Genomic DNA, 21436 nt, shown 5'->3' with positions numbered 1-21436 from the left:
AGTGATCCTTCTAGAATATAAGTCAGATGATGCTGTTCCCCTGCCTGCCACTTTCCGGAGTCCAAAATCATGGCCCTGCGCAACATGGTCCTTGGCTGCTCTTCGAGCCCCATTTCCTGCCCTCTCCCCCTTCACTTCCTCAGCCCCAGCCTCCTTTTAGTTTTTTAGAAATGCCACATCAGTTCCCACCCCAGAGCCTTTCTGCTTACCACCCCCTCATGTCATTTAGCTCTCTGCTCATCTCAGAAAAGCTTTTCTTGGAGACTGCACCTCACAGTTTTACGTGTCTTGGTGGTACCTACCACTTTCCATCGTTACGCTCACGTGTATGCTCAGTGTTTGTCTCTCCTCCAGGGATGCAGGTCCCATGAGAACCGAAGAGTGTCTCTGGATGCAGGTTTCTGGTTCGGCTCCTATCCCGTATTGCTGTAACACAGTGGACACTGGTCGTACTTATGGCCACTCATCATCATTTGAATAGCTTGTCTGCTTTTCTATCTCAAATCCTCAGACTCCTTTGCAGCTGGGCTCCAGAATGTGTCAGAGGCTGTGCCAATCCGACTGGTGCACGTGAAGCTTCAGTCCCCGTGTGAGCAGGCAGAGGCACCAGGCCGGCCTGGAGCGCCCAGCTCTGCGGATTCCAACAGCAGCAGACGCAGGGGGCTGTGAGGCCAGCACTCACAGCAACATCCCTTCCCCGGGGACGGGGAACACACTTTCTGTCACAGAGAAGGCATTCAGTGTGTGTGTATTTGTGCAATGAACGTGGGCTGGACATAAAGAAAGCAAACTACGGTACTTTTCTCCCTCAGTCATGTTTTCCCCCACCCATTCTGTATTTCCCATACATCTGTGTCTTAGACTTAAGGTCACCTGAGGATGAAGTAGAGACCGGGACCATCATTCGTTCATTCATTCATTCAATCAGTCAATATGCAAAAATTTACTGAACTCATGTCATATACCAAGCACGGTGCTGGGTGCTGGGAAACAGCAGCAAATAGCACAGATCTACCTGCCTCCTAAAATAACAGACCCCAGTGAGTGGTTGGAAAGGGCAATGGTCTCCAGATAGGAATGACAGAAGCTGCTTGTTAAGTCTGCACAAAAGACACGGAGATTTCATTTTCCATCACTGCAATTCCTTACATCCCACGGTCAATTTTTATTCATTCAAAGAAAAAGAGGTAATAAAGGAAGGCTCGTCCGGTTAGGTGTGCACAGGTAATTACCTTCTAATTGCATATAAGCCAATCTGTTGATAAATCAGTATTTGCATGAGGAATGAGCCCGAGTTTTCCAGACTTTGAGACCGTGAGGGAGCAGCTAATAAGACAAGGCAGTGGGAGGACTGAACAAAAGAGTGTGGGTTGGTCTGTGGCCATCTCCCTGCCGCTGCCAATTTCCTGTCAACTTCCATGTTAGCAGATCGACAGCACGTGAGCATCCACTGTGATTAAGTCTTCACAGGGCATGCTGATTCTCTGGGCCTCCTCCCTCTCCTGTACTCTGCTGCCTTCCCCTGTGTTCTGGAGCCCCTGCTCTACTCACACCTTCTTCCTCCCTCTGCTTTTCGTTCTTCCTTCATGCTTCTTCCCCCAGAGTACAATTAATTCAAAAGGATCTACTGGGTGTCTATTTTGTATTCAATGCTCTGCAGGATTCGTGCATTAAGACAAGAGCAAAAGAAAGAACAGAAGAAGCAAAAACCAAGTAAAGGTGAAGATCCAATGGCAGAGACCATACACTCCTACACAACTGGGTTTTGCTCTCCAAACCAGGAGGTCAGAGAAGAAAGTTCCGGGCAGACGACAGTTTAGAAGGAATGACTTCTCCAAAAGGGAGGGGGGAGCTGTGTCTGAAACCACAGCACTTGTCTGGGGGAGAGGAGGGGGTGGGAGTTTTCGGTGTGCGATCTGGGCAGGATCATGTCGTGAGGATGGGAGGAAGAGGAGATCCGAGATCAGAGGTTTCTGGCGGTGGATGCGGGGAAGCCCCCTGAGCTCTTTCACGGTTAGTCCCTGCTTGTTTGTCAGACCTTCTCTGGAGGAGGCCACAGGGATTCGGCTCACTTTCCTTTCCTCGTTCAAGTCACAGATGACCACCCTGGCTCTTCGGTGCCCTTCCTTCCTCGAGCCTGCATACGGACATGGTTGCGAGTCCCCAGGCCACCGCTGCCAGCTGCACAGATCAATAAGCACTTCCTATGGCCAGAGTTTCAGGGCTAATCATGATGAAGAAATTGACAAAAGATAAAATAGCTATGATGAGGAAGTTAAAAAAAAATCTGAAATAAAGTTATTACAGTTTTTTATTTAATGTTTATTTATTTTGAGAGAGAGAGGGAGGGAGAGAGGGAGGGAGCGAGAGAGAGGGAGACGGGGAGAGAGAGAATCCCAAGCAGACTCCGAGCTGTCAGCACAGGGCACAATGTGGGGCCAGAGCCCACAACCATGAGATCATGACCTGAGCCAAAATCCGGAGTCAGATGCCTCACCGACTGAGCCACCGTGCACCCCACAAAGTTCTGACAGTCTTGACCCCTGCTCAGTAGTTCCTGTCTCCCACCGGGGAGATGGAGGAATAGGCCTTAGCTTTCATCCACTCCACAAAAGTTTGAGACTGAAGGCACACACATACACACAAGGACCCGCCAGAAGTAAGCGCTGTGCTGAGGAAACAGCAGTGTGATGGAACTGGGTGGTTACTTCAGGACAGGTACTCAGGGGAGTTTTCTCTAAGAAGGTAACTGTCAAGCTGAGTCCTTAAAAGGAGGCCTGTGAAAAAACCAGGGGAAGTACATTTCAACCAAGCCTGGGGTGTTGGGAGAGCAGAGAGGAAGCCACTATGGCCAGAGCTTGGTGAGTAAGGGCAGAGAGGCACAAGATGAGGGTTGGGGTTATTCAGGCGAGAAGTGTGGATTTTAATTTACATATGATGGAGAGCCATTCGAGAATTGGCAAAGTGATATGTTATGATTTATATTTTTAAAACAGACTATGCCAGGGGCTCCCGGGTGGCTCAGTCGGTTAATTGCCCACTTCAGCACAGGTCGTGATCTCACCGGCCAGGAGTTCGAGTCCCGTGTCAGGCTCTGGGCTGACAGCTGAGGGCCTGGAGCCTGCTTCAGATTCTGTGTCTCCCTCTCTCTCTGCCCCTCCCTGGCTCTCTTTCTTGCAAAAATAAATAAACATTTTTAAAAATTTAAAAAATACAAAAATAAAAAAGACTACACCAGCTCTCTAAAGGAACAAGAGTAGAAACGGGGAATCTTGTCTGAGGCCTACTGCGTGGTGTCTCCAACCACCATAGAAGTGGCAACAATGGAAGCCGCAGATGGGTTTGGGATGTGGACTGGGTGTGGAGTCGGTTGCACGTGGCAGGTGACAGAAAGAGAGATTAAGGCTGACCCCTCGGTTTGTGGCTTGAGCACCTGGGTGGACGATAGTTCCACGTCCCATTCCTTGGAACGGGCCACTCTCAGAACTTGGCCTCAATGTCCCTCTGTCATCTCTGAGTCCCGCAAGACAGCCTCTCTCCAGAACGCGGGCAGAGCGAGCCACGGTAGAACCAAGTTTCCATGATCGTGTGTTGGTGTCTCCGTGGTCAGCGGTGCTCCGTCTGGGCAGTGCTGGGTGTTACGGAAGTCCACTGTCACCCAGGAGAGGTGCACGTGGGGTATCACCTGCAGTGACAGCAGACGGGAAGTAAGAACTATAGCTGAAGAGACGAAACTGGTTGTTGGAGGATCATTGCAATGCTGGGGAAATAGAACAGAAAGATTCCAACAAAAGCCCCCTCTGTAACAACATAGAAGAGAAAGAGAACATGATTTCAATGCTGGGTAAGCATGATCAGCGATAGCATGGGTGTAAGCTACAAGTGACTAGAGTCTGGAGAGATTTTCACGTAAATTTATACAGAAAGTGGGGGAGAGGCAGGAGAGACGAGAGGATAGACCCTGTGATGGTCTCATCATACCCGAGGGAGACTGTGAGCTGACTCAGTGAGTGTTTACACTTTCAGGGGTCAGGAGGCCCAAGACTTTGCTTTGTGAGATCACAAGCTCAGGCCACTTTTACCAGGTCTGCTGTGTCCTCAAGGTGACGTCCTGAAGAGGGGATGGTAGGGAGGCAGTGGCCTCCATCGTCAAAGAAAACTCATCACTGTACCTTTTCAAGTGGCCATGTAATTTTTCCCAAGACCTTTCATGTAGCCTACCCCAAATAAATAATATATGATATATGAGAATTTCATCATGTAATAAAAGCAAGGTAATACATTATAGGCATTTGTGATTTCTCCCAGGCCTTTCCCCCAGTCCTAACTCCTAAGTCCCCCTTCCAGGAGAGGGGGGAGTGTGCCAGCCCCATCCTGAACCTTTGTTAAGCAGAATCAGTGGCCCAGGAGAGAGGGGCTGAGCCAAAGAAGCAAGAACGGATGCCAAGATGATGCAAAGGGCTATAATTTATTGGTCGGAAGAAGCAAAAGAAATCCAAGGAAGGGGAAAGAAAAGCAAAACAAAGAAACACAGGGATGACATTTAGAGGGAGTTTTTGGTGATGCTTTTGAGACCGGGGCTTTGAGTCACCTGTGGGCTGAAGACTCCCAGAGAGATGGATGGGGCCAAGCGGACGAAGCGCTATTACGTTACATGTGGAATTACACTCAGTATTCTTCAAGTTAGGCAAAGATTCGGATGACGTTTAAACGGCCTGTGATTACTGAACTAATTTCTTACACAGAACGGGAAGCCCTTCAGGGACTGGGTTGGGTCACCCCTTATCCGAGACTCAGGGGAGTATTAACCTCGAAGGTGATGTGAAGTCAGTAGAAATCATCCACAAGTTCTTTGAGGGGCACCTACTGTAATGACATCATGGAGGAAGGAACAGATTGGTATAAGCTGTGGCCAAACTCTTGAGGCTCTTATATTTGGATAAATGAAAGTTTTCCATAGGACACATAAGTAATAACATACCACCAAAAGGGATGTCATAAGACTATGAGGGCTGCTGAGTTGGTAGGAGGGTTTGCCTGTGGTTTGCTGGGTATGAATAGCTATTTTTCCTGTTCTATTTTTTAAGTTTGCCTCTCCCAAACTTTAATAATTTTTTTAAACTTGAAGATTCTACAATTCCACCACATATACCAAACAAAAAACACCATTCTTAGAAAAAAAAAAAAAAAAAGCATGGGGAAAAAGCACTCAGGGGTGATAGTTCTCCAGGTAATCTTTTTTTTTTTCTCCTTTCCACTTTTGTTAATTTTCCCATTTTTCTAAAGTTAAAATTTTTACATATAACGTAATACTTTTAAGCCTTAATTTTAGAACTGTAAGTGTAATAATGATAAAAAATGTGTTGGGCACCTAGTTGGGCACTAGATGAAAGATAAGCATGATTTAATCTTCTCTTGAGTTTAGACCCGAGGAAGAAAAGAATAAAACAAAATTCTATGATGGAGAGCAAAATCCAGAACTTATTCAAATTCTTTCCCCCAGATATATTAAGGAGACTCTTTCCAATGGTCCAGTCTTTGTGCAGACATCGCTGCCATTTGCCTGATCATATGACTCGTATCTTGGTGAGGTTAACCTCAGAAAGAAGATTGTCCTGGGACCTCAGTATTTGTTTCTGATTTCAGCCCTGCAGCTGACTTACCGTGTATGAGGTCAAGCTATCTAACCAGTTTTACTCTTGACTTCTTCATCGTAAAAATAAGGGATTTACATGCGTTGCTGGTGGTAATGTAAAATGCTGCAGATGGCGTGGAAAACAGATTGGCAGTTCCCCAGAGTCCAATACAGAATCATCCTATTACCCAACAATTTTACTCCCAGGTATATACTCAAAGGAATGAAAAATGGACTCAGACATTGTAAATCCAGTATTTACAGCATTTTTCACAATATTGACAAAGGGAAACGAGCGTCCATCAGCAAAGGAACAGATAAACCGAATGTGGTAAACGCATGGAAAATGTTCGACACTCAGTTCCCTACACCAACAAGCAATGCTCAGGCACCAGCTGTATGCGCTACAGTTTAATTCACCTCTGACACTACCTACCTGGAGAGAGCTTCAGATGGCACAGGTGAAGGGTTCAATTCTCCCACGCCCAATACACACACACTTCGGTGGCCAGCTGCCAGTCACCCTGGTTGTTAGTCGTGCTTCTGACCGACTGGCCATAAATCAGAGGTTCCAAGGGCCTGTCCTTGGGTTCGATTTACTGGAGTGGCTCACTGAACTCAGAAAACCCCTTTAGTCACTGGAATACTGGCTTACTATAAAAGGACAGAACTCAGGAACCACCAGACAGGCTTACTATAAAAGGACAGAGCAAGGAATGGGGATAGGGCACGGGGCTTCGCCTGCTCCAGGGAGCCACTGGCCTCCAGATCTCCACAGTGTTTACCAACCGGGATGCTCTCTGAACCCTGTCGTTTCTGGGTATTAATGGAGGCTTCATTACATATACGGTGATGTAATCATCACCCGTGGGCCGAATTTTTACCTACAGCCCCTCTCCCCTCCCTGGAGGTCTCCCGTTCTGTGAGTCACCTGGCTGGTCCCCCTGGCTACGAGTTATCTTGCTTTAGTGTCTGAGGGACTTTCCAAAAACCACCTCATTAACATAACAAAAGACACCTTGAACTTTCTCAGACTTCGGAAATTCCACGAGTTTTATTTAGATGCTGTCCTGCTGGAAAGGGAAATGAGGACCAGTATGCATTTCTTATAAAAGACAGGGCGCCTGGCTGGCTCAGTCCGTAGAGCGTGCGCTCTTGATTTTGGGTTGGGCGTGGAGCCTGCTTCAAAAAACAATCCCACTATACACCATACCATGGAATATTCTTCAGCCACAAAAGGGAACAAAGTTCTGAAACGTGGATGGGCTCTGGAAACATGCTAAGTGAAATATGCCAGATGTAGAAGACAAATACTATGTGATTCCAGTTAGTGATTTAGAAATATCTAAACTATCTTTGAACTCATGTTCTAGAACACCATGGCCGAAGGGCTCATGAAAGAGCAAGCCTATGTGGGCCATAAAGGATGTGTTGTAACTAGTCCCCTAGACTCCGCGAGGACAGTGGAGCCCAAGTATGGCAAGTGGGAGACTGTGGGCCAAGTCCAGTGGGGAGAGGTGTTTTGTTTGGCTTTTGCAGTTTACCAACATAGCACTTAAGATTTTAAATAATTTGTTGCTAAAATGTAAAACCCAGGGGTATTGCGATAAAAAATTCTCATGTCTAATTCCTCTTAAAATATTGAAAGATGCAGTCCCAACTAGCTAGAGACAGTGCTCGCCCCAAACATCCCTCCCTCTTTACTTACTCCCAGCTGGCCTCACTGATGTTGCTACCTGACTTGCTTGTCCTGTGGCATTTGAATTTGGGGCCCCTCACATCAACCAATGATCGGGTGAACTGTTTCTGAGAGCCCTACACTTGGGTTGTCAATGCTTTAAAAGCAAAGTGTCAGAGAAATTTCTTTTTCTTAATTTAGTTCCTTTCACCTCATCTACCACACAGAAGGGACTGTTCTGGGCTGCCACACAGGGTTTCAGTTTTCTGTAACTGACACAAATATATGTGAATAATTTTGTGAGCACAGAGTTCTAAAGAATGCTTAAAATAAAGAGATTTTTCATGCATGAAGTCTCTGAAGTTTGATCACTGCTTCCTTGAATATTCAAACATTTTATAACAACGTTTAAAAGCCTCTACTTTTACTAGGTTTATTTTCTGTTTCAAAAGGAGTCATAAGTATCACATGAAAGTTGAAAGACAATTTAAACAATACACAGAAGTCTGTAAGAAAAAAAGTCCTTCCTGTTTGACCTCCCTAGGGGTAACCACAGGTGTTAGGTTTTTATCTCTCCAGACCTCTGTTTTTGTTTGTATGTGTGTTTTTGCACATACAGTTATGCAGAGATTTGTACGTGCAATTATATGAACATGGAAACATACAACATGTCTTTTTTTTTCCACAAAAAAGAATTACACTGTAGTTATTGTTTCACAACTTGCTTTTTTAATTGGACAATATATTGTGATCATGTTTCCATAGCTACACAGAGAGATATGCTTCCTCCTTTGCGATGACAGCGTGGCATCAGTGCATGGGTATAGTTTATTTAAAATTAATTATTTTGACAGATATTTAGGTTATCTCTGATTTCTCCTAATTTAAATTTACGGCACTGCACGCATCCCTCAGCCAATAACCTGGCGACACGGAAAAAGTGATTTTGAGGAGTGGATTCTTAGCAAGGAGATTATTCAGTCAGAGCATGTGTGTTTTAAAAATTCTGATCAGCATTGTGAAATGTACTTTCAAATTTATATTCCCACTCTTGCTGACACTGAACATTACTGCTTTGTCTTTTGCCAATGTGATAGGCAAGTGATGGAGTCTCATTTTGTTCAATTTGCATTTCTCTTTTTATTAACTGAGACAGCACACCTTTGGTTATTTTATTAGGCATTTGCATTTCCTCTTCTGGGAACGACGTGTTTACATCCTTAGTTGCTTAACTCTTATTTATGTACATGAAAATATATCTACAGATCTATAAACTAAGAGATGTTGCAAAACCCAGCTCCTGGCTCGGTGAGAATGTTTGCTCTTGTTCCCGGCCAGTGTATCAGCTTCCTCTTGTCGTGGCTTGTAGATGTCTGAATCAACGGTAAGATAAGTAACTTCTGTTCTTCTCCCAGAACAACTAGCTTGGTGTGGTGTGTAATTTAAAAAGAAAGAAATGACAAAGGTCTCTCACTGGCCTTTAGAAGATCGTCATCGAATGCTATGAAATGCACATGGGAGCAAGTACAACAAAAATAATAAAAATCAATTGCCTTTGATCAGTGCTCTGCAGTTTGTGTTCTTTTGATAAATAAGGTGTAAATAAATAATGAAAAAATTAGGTAAAAAAGATAAGCACCGTAACATAACAGGGCTTTAGGGGAAAGAGAAATAAATTGGTGCTGCGGGGAGTGGTATTGTGGAACAGGAGAGAATTCTGAGGACAATGGAGAGATGGAAGATAGGATGAGAAGGATTTTTGTGGGTAGAAGAGACAGAACAAGAGGGTGAGGGTCTATCTGGGAAAGAAAGATCATTGCCCTCTGAATTGAGCATCGCATTTGGAATGTCTGGGCAGTGGCCACAGCAGTGAAGAATCCTCTACCAACTTTTCTTCCTTTGAGCACCATGCTACTGTTAACTCAATCTTGAGGTTATATTATACTTTTTTTTTTTTTTCAACGTTTATTTATTTTTGGGACAGAGAGAGACGAGCATGAACGGGGGAGGGGCAGAGAGAGAGGGAGACGCAGAATCGGAAACAGGCTCCAGGCTCTGAGCCATCAGCCCAGAGCCTGACGCGGGGCTCGAACTCACAGACCGTGAGACCGTGACCTGGCTGAAGTCGGACGCTTAACCGACTGTGCCACCCAGGCGCTCCAGTATATTATACTTTTTTTTAAAAAATTGGGTTAGCAATACTTATGTTGGTCAAAATAGACCTTAAAACAAAGACCGTAACAAGAAACAAAGTCATTACATGATGATAAAGGGAACAATCCAACAAGAGGATGTAGCAATAGTAAATACGTATGCACCCAACATGAAAGCTTCTAAATACATAAAGCAAATATTAACAGACATAAAGGAAGAAATTGACAGTAATACAGTAATAGTAGGATCCTTTCATGCCCCGCTTACATCAATAGATACATCATCCAGACAGAAAATCAGTGTGGAAATAGTGGCTTTGAATGACACACTGGGCCAGCTGGACCTAACAGATATATCCAGAACATGCCCATCCCCAAACAACAGAATACACATTTTTTTCAAGTGCACATGGGACATTCTCCAGAAGAGATTGCATTTTAGGCTACAAAAGAAGTCTCAATAATTCAAAAAGACTGAAGTCATACCATGCACCTTTTCTGACCACAATGCTATGAAATTTGAAGTCAACCACAAGAAAAACTCTGGAAATACACAAATACAGGCAGAGCAAACAGCATGCTACTAAGAATGAATGGGTCAACCAAGAAATCAAAGAAGAAATTAAAAAATACATGTAAACAAATGAAAATGAAAATACAACAGTCCAAAATCTCTGAAATGCAGCAAGAGTGGTTCCAGGAGGGAAGTTTATAATAATGCAGGCCTGCTCAAGAAATAAGAAAAGTCTCAAATAAACACCATAACCTTACACCTAAAGGAGCTAGACAGAGAGGACCAAACAAAGCTCCAAGCCAGTGGAAGAAAAGAAGACAGAACAACGGGGAGAGTGTCTATCTGGGAAAGAAAGATCACTCCCCTTTGAATTGAGCACGGCATTTGGAACATTTGGAAGTGACTGTAGAGGGAAGAATGCCCTATTAACTTTCTCCCTTTTGAGCACCATACTCCAGTTAACTCAAGTGCAAGTTATTTCATAATTTTTTATCAGCCACATCTCATATGACTGGTTTACATTGAGTTTGAGGTGAACAGAAATCTTCTGGTGTTTGCACATGGACCTTGTCTGTGACCACAGGAGGAAGATGCCACGTCTGAACCATCCTGTCCCTGACACAGTCACACGGTCACAGCAACATCCATGAACTCACTGATTCCTTCGTTCATCTGTTACAACATTCCAAAGACAGGTATCCCCGCCCACTCTGCATTAGGACTCTGTGCCCGGTCCTGGGGACACGAAGATGAGAATGTCAAGTTCCCTTCCTTGTGGAACACGAGGACCCCCACAGGCTGGGGGAAGGGAAGGCTTAGCTGCTCAGCTAGCTGCAACACTCCAGTTTCCAAGTGTCAGAGATAACACGTCGGAATCTGAGTTGCTTGAGGGCCTCCGGGTCTTGTGCACTGTTGTTACCAAGCGCTGGCCTCGCTGGGTGCCTGGAGCTCAGGGACTGGTGACGTGAGCTCCTGAGGAGGTGGTGACCCACGGTCTCATTCAGGGTTGCCTGGGTCTTAATTTATACTGTATTTTGTATTCTATCTGTTCACAGGTGAGTAGGCTTCAGTGGAAGAAGGAAGTTGTACTGAGGCTTAAAATATTATTTCTTATTAACCAGATGGCTTAGGTGACCCTCTAGCATATTAGAAAGGTGCTATGGCTGTAAGGACAGTGGCATTATAATCTAACATAGTTAGACACCGGTTACTTCTTTGAAGACACTTATGTTCAGATTGTCTGGTTTTGAATTGTCTTGTTGCTTGTTGTAAAAGGTAAGTTTAACAATAATAAAGTATCTAATTTTCAACTCCCTGGGTTTCTGTATTAACAAAACAATTTGTATTTTCCCCATATCAAATAAATCAGACACTGTATTTATAAAACACCAGTGAAAAAAGCCTGACTTCAGGGTTAAGACAGGCATAGCGAAGGACACTGCCGTTAAGTGTTAGCAGACCGGACTTCTGGCCTCATTTCTGCCACTTCTAATTGTGGAGCCCAAGCCACAGACGTATAGCTCTAGTTTCCTCTTTGGTGAAATGAGAATGAGGAGTACTGATAAATATGTGTGTACACACACACACACACACACACACACACACACACGTTTTGGAAACAGCTTATTGTTTTTAAGTTTAGTTATTTATTTTGAGAGAGAACGAGGAGGGGAAGGGCAGACAGGGAGGGAGAGAGAGAATACCAAGCAGGCTCTGCATTGTCAGTGCGAGGTCCGACGTGGGGCTCAAACTCACGAACCGTGAGATCATCACCTGAGCCAAAATCAAGAGTCGGACACTTAATCGACTGAGCCACGCAGGAGCCCCAGGAGGACTTATTTGACAAAGGAGTGTCTTATGTCCCATCCAACAGCAATGTGGAACTGTACCCATGAATTCAGGGGACATGAGCATGTGCTGACTCCAAAGATGTGAGGCTGGGCATCTGCCCCGCTAAACATACTCACTGTGGCGTCCAAAGCCCGATTCTCCATTCGTCCTTGCCTCATCTGCAAGCATCAGGGAAGCCCCTTAGTTTCTCAGAACTTCCATTTCTTCAGCTGGGATGTGAGAATAATAAGAGCACCTCTGTCAAAGTGATGTTAGAAAGAAGACATGAGACAATTCATAGAAAACCCCTACTGTTGCATCTGGCTCAGCATGTGGTCAGTGTTACTTCTGTCTTCGTCTAAAATACTTAGGTCTAGCTTCCCTATGCTTCCTAGGAGCATGGTTTCATACAGTTTCTCCAGCCAGTAAGGCTCAAGCCTCTAGGATTATGCAAAAATGTTACTGATTTATAAATATTGTCACTGACAGGTGCTGGATAGCGGTAATAATTTTAATAATTTGGTCAGAATTATAATTTGAATGAAATCAACACAATATAGCTCTTATGAGCGGCAGGCCATGTTCTAAGAACGTTACATATATTAACTAACTCAGTCCCCAACAAGGAGGGGTACTATTATTATCATCCCCTTTTTATACACGAGGAAGTCCAAGGGACAGGCCACACAAGCTAAGTGGCAAAGGGTATTTAAAGCCAGGACGTTTGCGTCCAGAACTCATGCTCTTAACTACTCTGTTTGACTGATTATTTTATTTTTAAAATTATTAGTTTTTTTAATGTTTATTTATTTTTGAGAGAAAGAGAAAGAGTGCACACGTGAATCAGGGAGGGGCAGAGAGAGAGGGAGGACAGAAGATCTGAAGTGGGCTCTGTGCTGACAGCAGTGAGCCTGACATGAGGCTCAAATTCACTAATGGTGACTTGGTGACCTGAGCTGAAGTTGGATGCTCGACTGACTGAGCCACGCAGGCGCCCCTACTTTGCTGACTGTTTCATAAAAACTGTATACACTCCTGAGCACGTATTTGCTTTAAACATCAGAAAGTTTTAAGAAGTCTGGGAAACCCTAGAATTAATGATGAAATATGAGAGGAAAGACCGGGTAGACTAAAACATTAAGATTTTCTGTGATAATAAAGAGAGAAAACACTAAATAAAGGGAACCTTTTTGAAATGAAATCAGTGAAACTCTGTGAGAATGGTCAAGTAGAATTACCACTGTCATTGGCAATACAACATCCTAGACACCTCAGGTGACTTTCACAGTGAAAACGCATACAAATGCTGGATAAAGGATAAAGGGACATTTAGAAAACTAGACTTCAACAAATTGATGAAGTTAGGAATCTTCAAAGGCTAAACGGGAAGTGAGAAAAGCAAAAATACAAACAGGCCAAAGAGCTGGCTTTCTCCATGAGGACCTTTGCTAAACCAACCTCTGGTTTTCAAGTGACGGGGTTCAGGACACACTACCCTGAAAGATGAGGGACAGCGTTAGAAGAGGGCAGAAGCGGGCGGTCTCTCTGGCCTCCCCTGACCCTTCTCCCCAGTGCAGGTCATGAGACCCTCCAGTGAGAGGGGTCCTCCCTATACGAGGAGAGAAGGAGCAGCCTCACCTCCGGGGTGAGGGAGAAGAATCCCAACAGGCAGGCTTGGCTAGGCCTCCTCCAGCTCACCCCCTCATCCCCTTTGTCCTATCCCATTTGTCTATCCTGTCCCCTCACCATCAAACCTGGTGTAAAAACGCTGGTCATTTCCCTATGAAAGTTCTCAGGTCACGTAAAACTTCTATTAAACGAATTTGTACTGTTTGCTCCTATTAATCTGTCCTTGTCGGTTTACTTTCCGGATCCAACCAGGGACCCTGAGAGGGATGGAAAACTTTTTCCTCCCCTGCAGGAGCCCTTGAGGGACACAGGGGCCAGGGCCTGGGAGAGCAAAGAGCAAAGGCCTGGAGATCCCAGTGTCCTCTTAGTTTTCTTCCTCTCTCTTTCCTTCTGGAAGCTGGCCACATACCAGTCATCATTCCTGGCCCTCCTCTTTCAGCCATGCCTCTTCCTCAGTGGGTAGGAAGTGTAGTCGCAGGAGTCTCCTGGCGGCCTGGGACCTCGCTGCCTCTGCAGCCTCGACTCTCCCAGCTGCCCTTTCCCAGGCACTGTGCCTGGGGGGAAATGGTGAGTCAGAAGTTTCTACTAGGGACGAGTGACAAGCAGATCCGAGTAGAGACAGATTCTTTTCTGTCTTCCCACGGAAGAGAAAGGTGAGTCTCCCATGCGCTCGCCATCCTTTGTAGGAGCGTTAGCGCTCTGGCATTTACCTCCCAATTTAAGCTTTCATTTGTTGTTTCATTCGATAGATATTTATGAAGGGCCCGGTCTGTGACAATTGGTTAAGTGCTGGGGACATAAGAAGGGAGGTGAGACGTATTCCCTGCCCTTCCAGAGCTTGAGTGGAACTCTCCGGAGGGGGCTGTTTCTAACCCCAGCTTGCAAACAAAGCGCGTGAAGCTCGGAGAGGCCAAGGGAAGAGCGGTCACAGCATTAAGGCTGCACCTGTCCCTTCTCTGGCCCTCGCTCCTTCTACCACACGCGCTGCTCACTGAGGATCTGTGCTAGTGAAGGCTTTTGGGTGGAAAATGACAGAAAAGGAAATCGAACTACCTTAAACTAAAACAGGAATTTGGGAATTAGGAATGAAACCAAGCCCTAGGAAGGGGAAGGGAGGGTGCAGGCGCCAGGGGAGACCCGGCCTCAGGGAATCCTATGGACAGTGTTGAGAGTCTCTCCCTTGCTCTTGTACCTTTTGCATCCCCATAGTTTGGACTGACCTGTCACCTACTATGTCAGACAGATTCTCTCCAGGCATGGGGAGGTGGGGGGGGGGGTGCAGCGTACCGGCAGTCTGTCCCGCATCCTAATGACTCATGACAAAGGAAAAAAGGCTACTTCCCTGCTACCTACAGTTAGAACAATTCTGGGGAAAGTGGATTTATTCTACGTGTACCATAAGCACACCTCTGGAGCCGCCCTTGACACCAGAGGGGTGAGGAGTTCTGATCGCCTCTACCTGTGTCCCCCTACTTCTGTAGCCAAGGATGACAATGCTTATAATGGAAAGAAGGGGTGCTGGCCCCAATGCGGCCGCTGCATGCTGAGAACAGTGCCAACACTCAGTAGGTACCTGATGACATCAGCCAAAAAAGAAGCAGCAATCCCAATAAGGGTCTGGCACAGCACCTTTACGTCAATACTAATGGTACCATCTTCTAATATTCAAATGCTGTATTGATGAGCTTTGTTCTACTAGATAGGCTCTAAAAAATTAATTAGGAAGCCTGTCCTGCTTTATTCTTGTCTAAATAACATTCGATATATATGTTCCTTGATGTTTAAAAAAAAAATTCACCCATAAAAACATTGGGAAGTAGGTTTTGGAAAAGGATGCTGATACTTATTTAAAATTCTTTCCTGGCCAGGGGGGGCGCCTGGCTGGCTCAATCGGTGAAGCATGCGACTCTTAATCTTGGGGTTGTGACTTCAAGCCCCACGTTGGGTGTAGAGATTACTTAAAAATAAATAAAAATTAAAAACAATAGAATAAAATAAAAATTCTTTCCTGGGTATTGAGTGTATTTAAATTTGTATAATTAGTAACATATGATAGATATTCAAACTACGTTAGTTTCCTCTCCAACTGGAAAACAGAGGAGATTGTAATGCTAAAGATGACTGAGAAAGGGTATACCTTTAAGGTGACTTAAGAATTTTAAGAAGATTAATATGAGAGCAGTGCTGAGAAAGAAAAGTATCAGAGAACGTTTTGGGACCGTGCTTCTCAAACAACTGGTGATGAAGAACCGATTGCTTTTCTCTTTTAAAAACTGAATGCTGATCACTTCTAAGACACTATTATGAGGAGCAGGAAAATAAAACTGGTATACAAAATGCAGCCCGATGCCCTACTTTTAGATTCAATAAAATCACTCTCTCACATTACTGTAAATGTTTCTAAAGAGTATCTCCGTTTCTTCCTTGCCTTGGGTTGGACTGGGAATCACCTTTTCAGGGAGGGGAACTAGCAGCAAGGTTGTGCAGTAACGCTCGTGTCGGCACCGTCAAAGACCACCAGGCACACACCTGCTCCTGAGCAAGCAGGGTTGTTGCTCAGTGTATCCAAGGAGACAGCGCACCCTGTAACACGTTAGTAAGAAGTGACTGAAAAGGACTTTTTGGGGAGGATCTCGGCTTCTGTTAGGTCATACTGAGACATGGTTGGATGCTGCCCTCAAACAGGGGCAATTCTATGAGTGGGTACAGGACGAGGACAGGGATAAACAGAATCCAAAGCTTTCACTGGCCCAGAGACAACGGCAGTCATTTCCGCTAGGATGGAAAACATTTTGGTTATTTTTGTGGCTTGGACGTGTTCCTGTTTTTGTCTGTGTTCAGACAAGCTCACGGAGCTGCCCGGTCTCAGGATGTTCTGCGAAACTGTTTGTGCACTCACTAGTGGTGAGGGCCGGGCCAGAGGCAGGGTGACTTTCTCTCTCCCACGGCTGTGAGGGGACACGTGGGACACACTGTAAAAGGTTAAAAACATTTGAAGGTAAAGGAACCGGATGTGGGGAGTCGCTCACATGCAGGGTTTGTGCCCCCGCAGGCCTGGGCTGGAACTCAAGAGTCTGCATTTCTAACCAGTCACCAGGCCCAGGCGTTGCTGATGATGCCACGGCCAGGCCATACTCGGAAAACCGGTGAGGTTGGTGAAGGTTTTCAAAGGTGGGGATGTTTACAGGAAGGAAAGACCTATTGTAGTTAGCCGTGTTCCCAGGATAAAGTCTAGGGCTTTCTGGAAATACTCTGGTGTGGTTCTGACCCTGGGCTGCACTGTGCCTGTTCCTGGTTTAAATTACCACTCTCTGAGGGGCATGTTCACAAAGGAAGATTCTGTCCAAAGTAATGGGTGCAGATGGTTGACAGAAAAGCTTGTCATTAACGTGAAAATAAGTTATGTGTTTATGGTCCACATTCCAGGAAGTTCCCAGTTACAAAGAAGCAGATCCATTTTAGGAAAATGGGTTTGAAAACCAGCAATTCAACTGGATTATCTGCAAACTGACTTATTCACAAGTAGATGTTGAACAAAATGCAAAGTAACTCTCACAATCCCCTTTTTACCTATTTTATTCTGTGGCCTTAAGACACAATTCCTTTTGTAAGGAAGATGTAATTGCTTATCCTTTTGAAACATATACATGTCTGTACCCAAAAAATTGACTTTCTGCCTGACTTTGTTTATTCTTTCCTGAGACATCTGGTGAAGAGAGGAAGTGGTAAATACGGTGGAAACGGCGGGATCTCTAATTGTTCTGAATAAAGGTTTTGACTTTCCTCTACATTTGGCTGCAGAGGGGATAAAAGAAACCAAGTGTGACCGATTATGTGCTGGCTACTTTACTATGTTGACTGGGTTACAGAAGAACTTTGACCAAGTCCTTGTCCTCAAGGAGGCTCCAGTCCATTGGAGGGACACAGCCACAATCAGCTAGAGAGAATAAAGTGTCACGGGTGTTGTGACAGACATTTGGATAAGGACGTTGGGACTGGCAACCACAGATACTAAGTGGGGAGGGAACATGGGAGATGACAGGGGAGAGCGGAGGCAAAGTTCACAGCGGAGCTGACCTTGGGGTTGAGCCTTGAAGTGGAGGAAGGACTGAAGGAGGGCGAATCCCGGAGGGAGGCGGCGGGGTCAGCCTGTCCGGAGGGCGGGGGCGGGGAAGCGAGCCGGTGCTAACCCTCGCGGGGCCGGGGCAGGGACACAGGTACCGCGGCCAGGCTGGTGGCCCTGCTGTGACCCCGAGGTCCTCGCACACGCGTGAGCAATGCTGTCCCTGTCCCACCGGCACCCCTGGAGAGTAAGACGGAAGAGGGGACTCCCTTCCGTCCCGCACGGGTCTCCTTCGCGAGATAAAGCAAACCAAGACGAGATGGGAGAGAAGGCACCTCCCGGCCGGCCCGGTCACCGGTGAGCGGTGCGGGGTCGGGGCCCGCGGCGGGTGGAAGGGCGGGGAAAACCGGTGCGGAAGGGCCACCGAGAGACCCGCAGATACAAGCCTGAGCCCCGAGCCCGGATCCGCTGCAGGTTTGCAGCTAAGACCGGAAACGTGGGGACGCGAGAATCATGACCTCTCTTCGTGGCCCTCACCCGTGGGGCAGCGTCACGTGGCCTCCAAACTGGCGGCACCTCGGGCCAAAGAGGGCCAGCGTCCGCCGCCCCAGCAGCTCGCACCCCCTCCAGTCACGCCCTGGGGCCGCTCGGGCCCACGTGGCCTCACCTGCCTGTGGTCCTCGTCCGCACCGTGCTGTCGGCTCCGCCGCTTCTGGCAGTTTCCCTGACACATTTAGGACGCTGGAATACTGGCCCAAGCTCTGAAACCCCGGCGCTGAAGGAGGTGCTCCCGGGGGAACCCCTCGCGTTGCGTCTGGAGGCCTGCAGCGTCCTGGGTCCCGCCGGCCCGTGCGCATGCGCACCTCTCCCCGCCCGCCTGCCGCCGTCAGCTCCCCGCCCGCCGGTGCGCATGCCCACGCGCGTTTCTGGCACCGGTTCTCCCCAACGTCCAGCTGCGTGCCCCACGTTTTCGCTCAGCCCCACGCTGTGTCCCTGAGGAGGCCTGAGATCCCACCCGGTCAGGGCTCAGTCCCGGGACTCTGTTCCTCAACCCCCATTTCAGTTGTGGGTCATGAGGGCTGGGTCCCCAGGGTCCTCGCGACTTCTGTCCACCCTGGCTGGGAATCTCGCGATCACACGCTCGCCCTCGTAAGAGTAAAGCATTTGCTAGGGCAGCTCTCAGAACTCAGGGAAACACGTTTACCCGCTTATTAAAGGACACGGCAAAGGTGCAGATGAACAGCCAGACGAAGAGTCGCGTGGGGTGAGTTCTGGGAGGCCCCAGAACAGGAGCTTCTGGAGTTGGGGTGTCACCCTCCCTGAATGTGGATGTGTTCACCGACATGGGAGCCCTCTGAGCCCCTTGCTTTAGGCATGATCAGTCCATTTTCAGCCCCTCTCCCTTCCCGAGAGAATGGAGGGTGAGGGTGCTGAAATTTCAAGCTCCTAATCCTGGCTTGGTCTTTGTGGTGAAAGGACACCCCCTGGGGTCACCTCATACAAGAAAAAGACACTCCGATCAGCCAGGACATTACCAGGGTATCAGGAGGCCTGTGCCAGGAATTGAGGGGAGGAGACCAACACGTATCTTTTCTGTCACTTCGTGGTGGTGTGGCCTCACACGGAGTCCCCTGCCTCTGGTCAAGATGGCTTTGGGATTCTTCTGTTGAGTCTGGGCGCTGGGGTCCTGGCTCCACTTGGTGGGTCGCAGGGACGGCAGTCACTGGTGCTGGAGTCAACTTACTTTTGTGTAGATGTTGACAGTTTACTTGCTTTATTTAGGGTGCACTTCCAGCTTCCCAGTGAGGTGAATGTTACGATTTCTACACTGCCAGTGAGAAGCCTACAACCCAGACAGACCAGGTAAGTTTACCCTGTGATTCGGCTCATGCACAGCATCAAACCCACATCCGTCGCGGCAGGTCCACCCCGTGGGTAAGGTATTGTGGGTGACAGGGGCTGCTGTTACTAACTACCAGGAGAGCGGGTGTCACGTGGAGCCCTCCGGGGCAGACTGGGGAGTGTGGGCAACTGGTTATCTGTCTCTTTTTAAAAGAACAAATTATAATTTGGGTAATCGTTTTTACTTTTGAAAATTCTCCATCTTACTGATTCGTAACCTTACTTTTATTATTTCTTTTCTTTAGGAAGGATAAGATTGCCATTTCCTTTCATGAAGCCAATTTAACTCTCGTATGAAAACTTGATGAAAGACAGTACACTAAAAGTAGGTTACAGTCCAGTCTCACTGGTAAATTCCGATGCAAAGATCCTAATGTGTACTAGCTCACTGAATTCAATGATTAAAAGAATATACTATATTGTGATAAATTATGGTTAACATTTAGGAATGTAAGGAGAAAAATACTACATTAGAAAAAAACTATTAATGTAATTTCATATACTAACAAGCTAAAGAAGGAAATACTTAGGAACATTTCAACAGATGCACAAAAAGCATCTTATTTACTATGTAAGTTAGTAGAAAACTAGAAACAAAAAGAAACTTCCTCAATGGGATAGAAAAGTGTTTATCCTTTTACCTGGAAACACTTGAAAAGCATTCCCTTTAAGATCTGGAACAATGCAAGACGCATGCTATCGTAATGTTCTACATAACACTGGAGGTTCAGGCCAATGTAATAAGACAGGAAAGAATACTAAGAAATACAAGGATTGGATGGAAAGAGATGAGATCATCACAATCGTTAAGTATTGGGATCATTTACACGAAGACTAAAAACCAACAGACTTTTGGAAATAATAAGAAAGGTCAATATTATAAGGCCAATGCCCAAAAATCAGTAGCACCCCTCAATATCAGCCATAATAAAGTCAAGAAGATAGTAGACAATAAAATACCAAAACAACAACAACCAAACCGCAAAATGTCAAGGACTTAAGAGACAAAAATTCACAGGATCATTACAGAAGAAAATTTAAAACTCTAGCAAAGGGCATAAAGAAAGAGTTGAATTAATAGTGAGATGAATCGTCTTCAATATTTAAAGGTAACAATTTTTCCCTAATTTAATGCAGTTTCAAGCAAAGTCACGGTCACCTTTGGGGAGATCCTGCCCTGCTCATATTTGGAATGAGTCCTCCACTGAGTGAGTCTTGGTAGAAGGCAGGAACCCCTCTGTGGAAGTGGAAGAAGGGCCAGACACCCCTTCTTGCTCTTTGGAAACTAGCATATGAGTACGTGATCCGAGCTCAGACATGAAATTCTCTTTCTCAGGGTTCTGAATCCTGAGTGGTGCAGTGATGCGGGGAGGGTTCAGAGGACTTTTCACTGTGGCAGCCTCCATGTTGGCATCCCAGCAGGTGCTCCCTTCTGTCTGTCTGTCCTGCTGCCACCTGCTCTTCCTTGGTTCACGCCCAGATTTTGAGCCTGTTTCTCTGGGCTTTTTCCCAAGATCTCCGGTGAACTCCGATGTCTTCTGCAGTAAATTCATTTCTACATTACATCAGATAGAACCGGCTTCTGTTGCTTGTAATCAAGAACCTGGAGCTGGGAACCTTGCCAAAATATTTCTGATCTTCATGTGGAAGAATTCAAGTCTGTGAATTACTAAGACCAGGAGTTGGCAAACTTTTTCTGTAACAAATACTAACCATTTCAAGCTTTGGTGGCTGGATGCAACTACTCAACTCTACTGTCGCGGGGCTCAAAAGGAGCCATTGGCAGTATGTAAGCAAATGGGCATGGTTGTGTTCCAATAAAACTTTAATGACAAATAGTTGGCAGAGTTTGGCCCAGGGGCTGTAGTTCCCTGATATCTGATTAAGACAGTCATAAAGAGGTACCTGGGTGGCTCAGTTGGTTAAGCATCCAACTTCAACTCAGGTCATGATCTTGCGGTTCATGGGTTCGAACCCCATGTTGGGCTCTGTGCTGACAGGTCAGAGCCTGGAGCCTGCTTTGGATTCCGTG

General features: G+C 46.2%; 2 long non-coding RNA genes across 5 annotated transcripts; one reads left to right on the top strand and one right to left on the bottom strand.

Annotated features, from left to right (window-relative positions):
• Positions 1 to 1125: 1125 nt before the first annotated feature.
• LOC128311969 (uncharacterized) lies at positions 1126 to 18382 on the bottom strand. Of its 4 annotated transcripts, XR_008290743.1 has the most exons (4): positions 18170 to 18382; positions 11948 to 12040; positions 3434 to 3800; positions 1126 to 2224 (listed from the first exon to the last, which is right to left on the bottom strand). It is a non-coding gene; the product is annotated as an uncharacterized LOC128311969 (long non-coding RNA). The 4 variants fall into 4 exon arrangements; XR_008290740.1 differs by lacking the exon at positions 1126 to 2224 and having other exon boundaries at positions 2267 to 3800; positions 18170 to 18377; XR_008290742.1 differs by lacking the exon at positions 1126 to 2224 and having other exon boundaries at positions 2268 to 3760; positions 18170 to 18377.
• On the top strand, positions 18377 to 19833 carry LOC106976493 (uncharacterized). The gene is made up of 3 exons (XR_001430487.3): positions 18377 to 18766; positions 19285 to 19365; positions 19650 to 19833. It is a non-coding gene; the product is annotated as an uncharacterized LOC106976493 (long non-coding RNA).
• Positions 19834 to 21436: the final 1603 nt, after the last annotated feature.

The sequence above is a fragment of the Acinonyx jubatus genome, chromosome D1 (genome assembly GCF_027475565.1).
Source record: "Acinonyx jubatus isolate Ajub_Pintada_27869175 chromosome D1, VMU_Ajub_asm_v1.0, whole genome shotgun sequence".
Lineage (NCBI taxonomy): Eukaryota > Metazoa > Chordata > Mammalia > Carnivora > Felidae > Acinonyx > Acinonyx jubatus.
The sequence above is the reverse complement of the archived record's forward strand: the minus strand, read 5'-3'. Positions and strand labels throughout refer to the sequence as shown.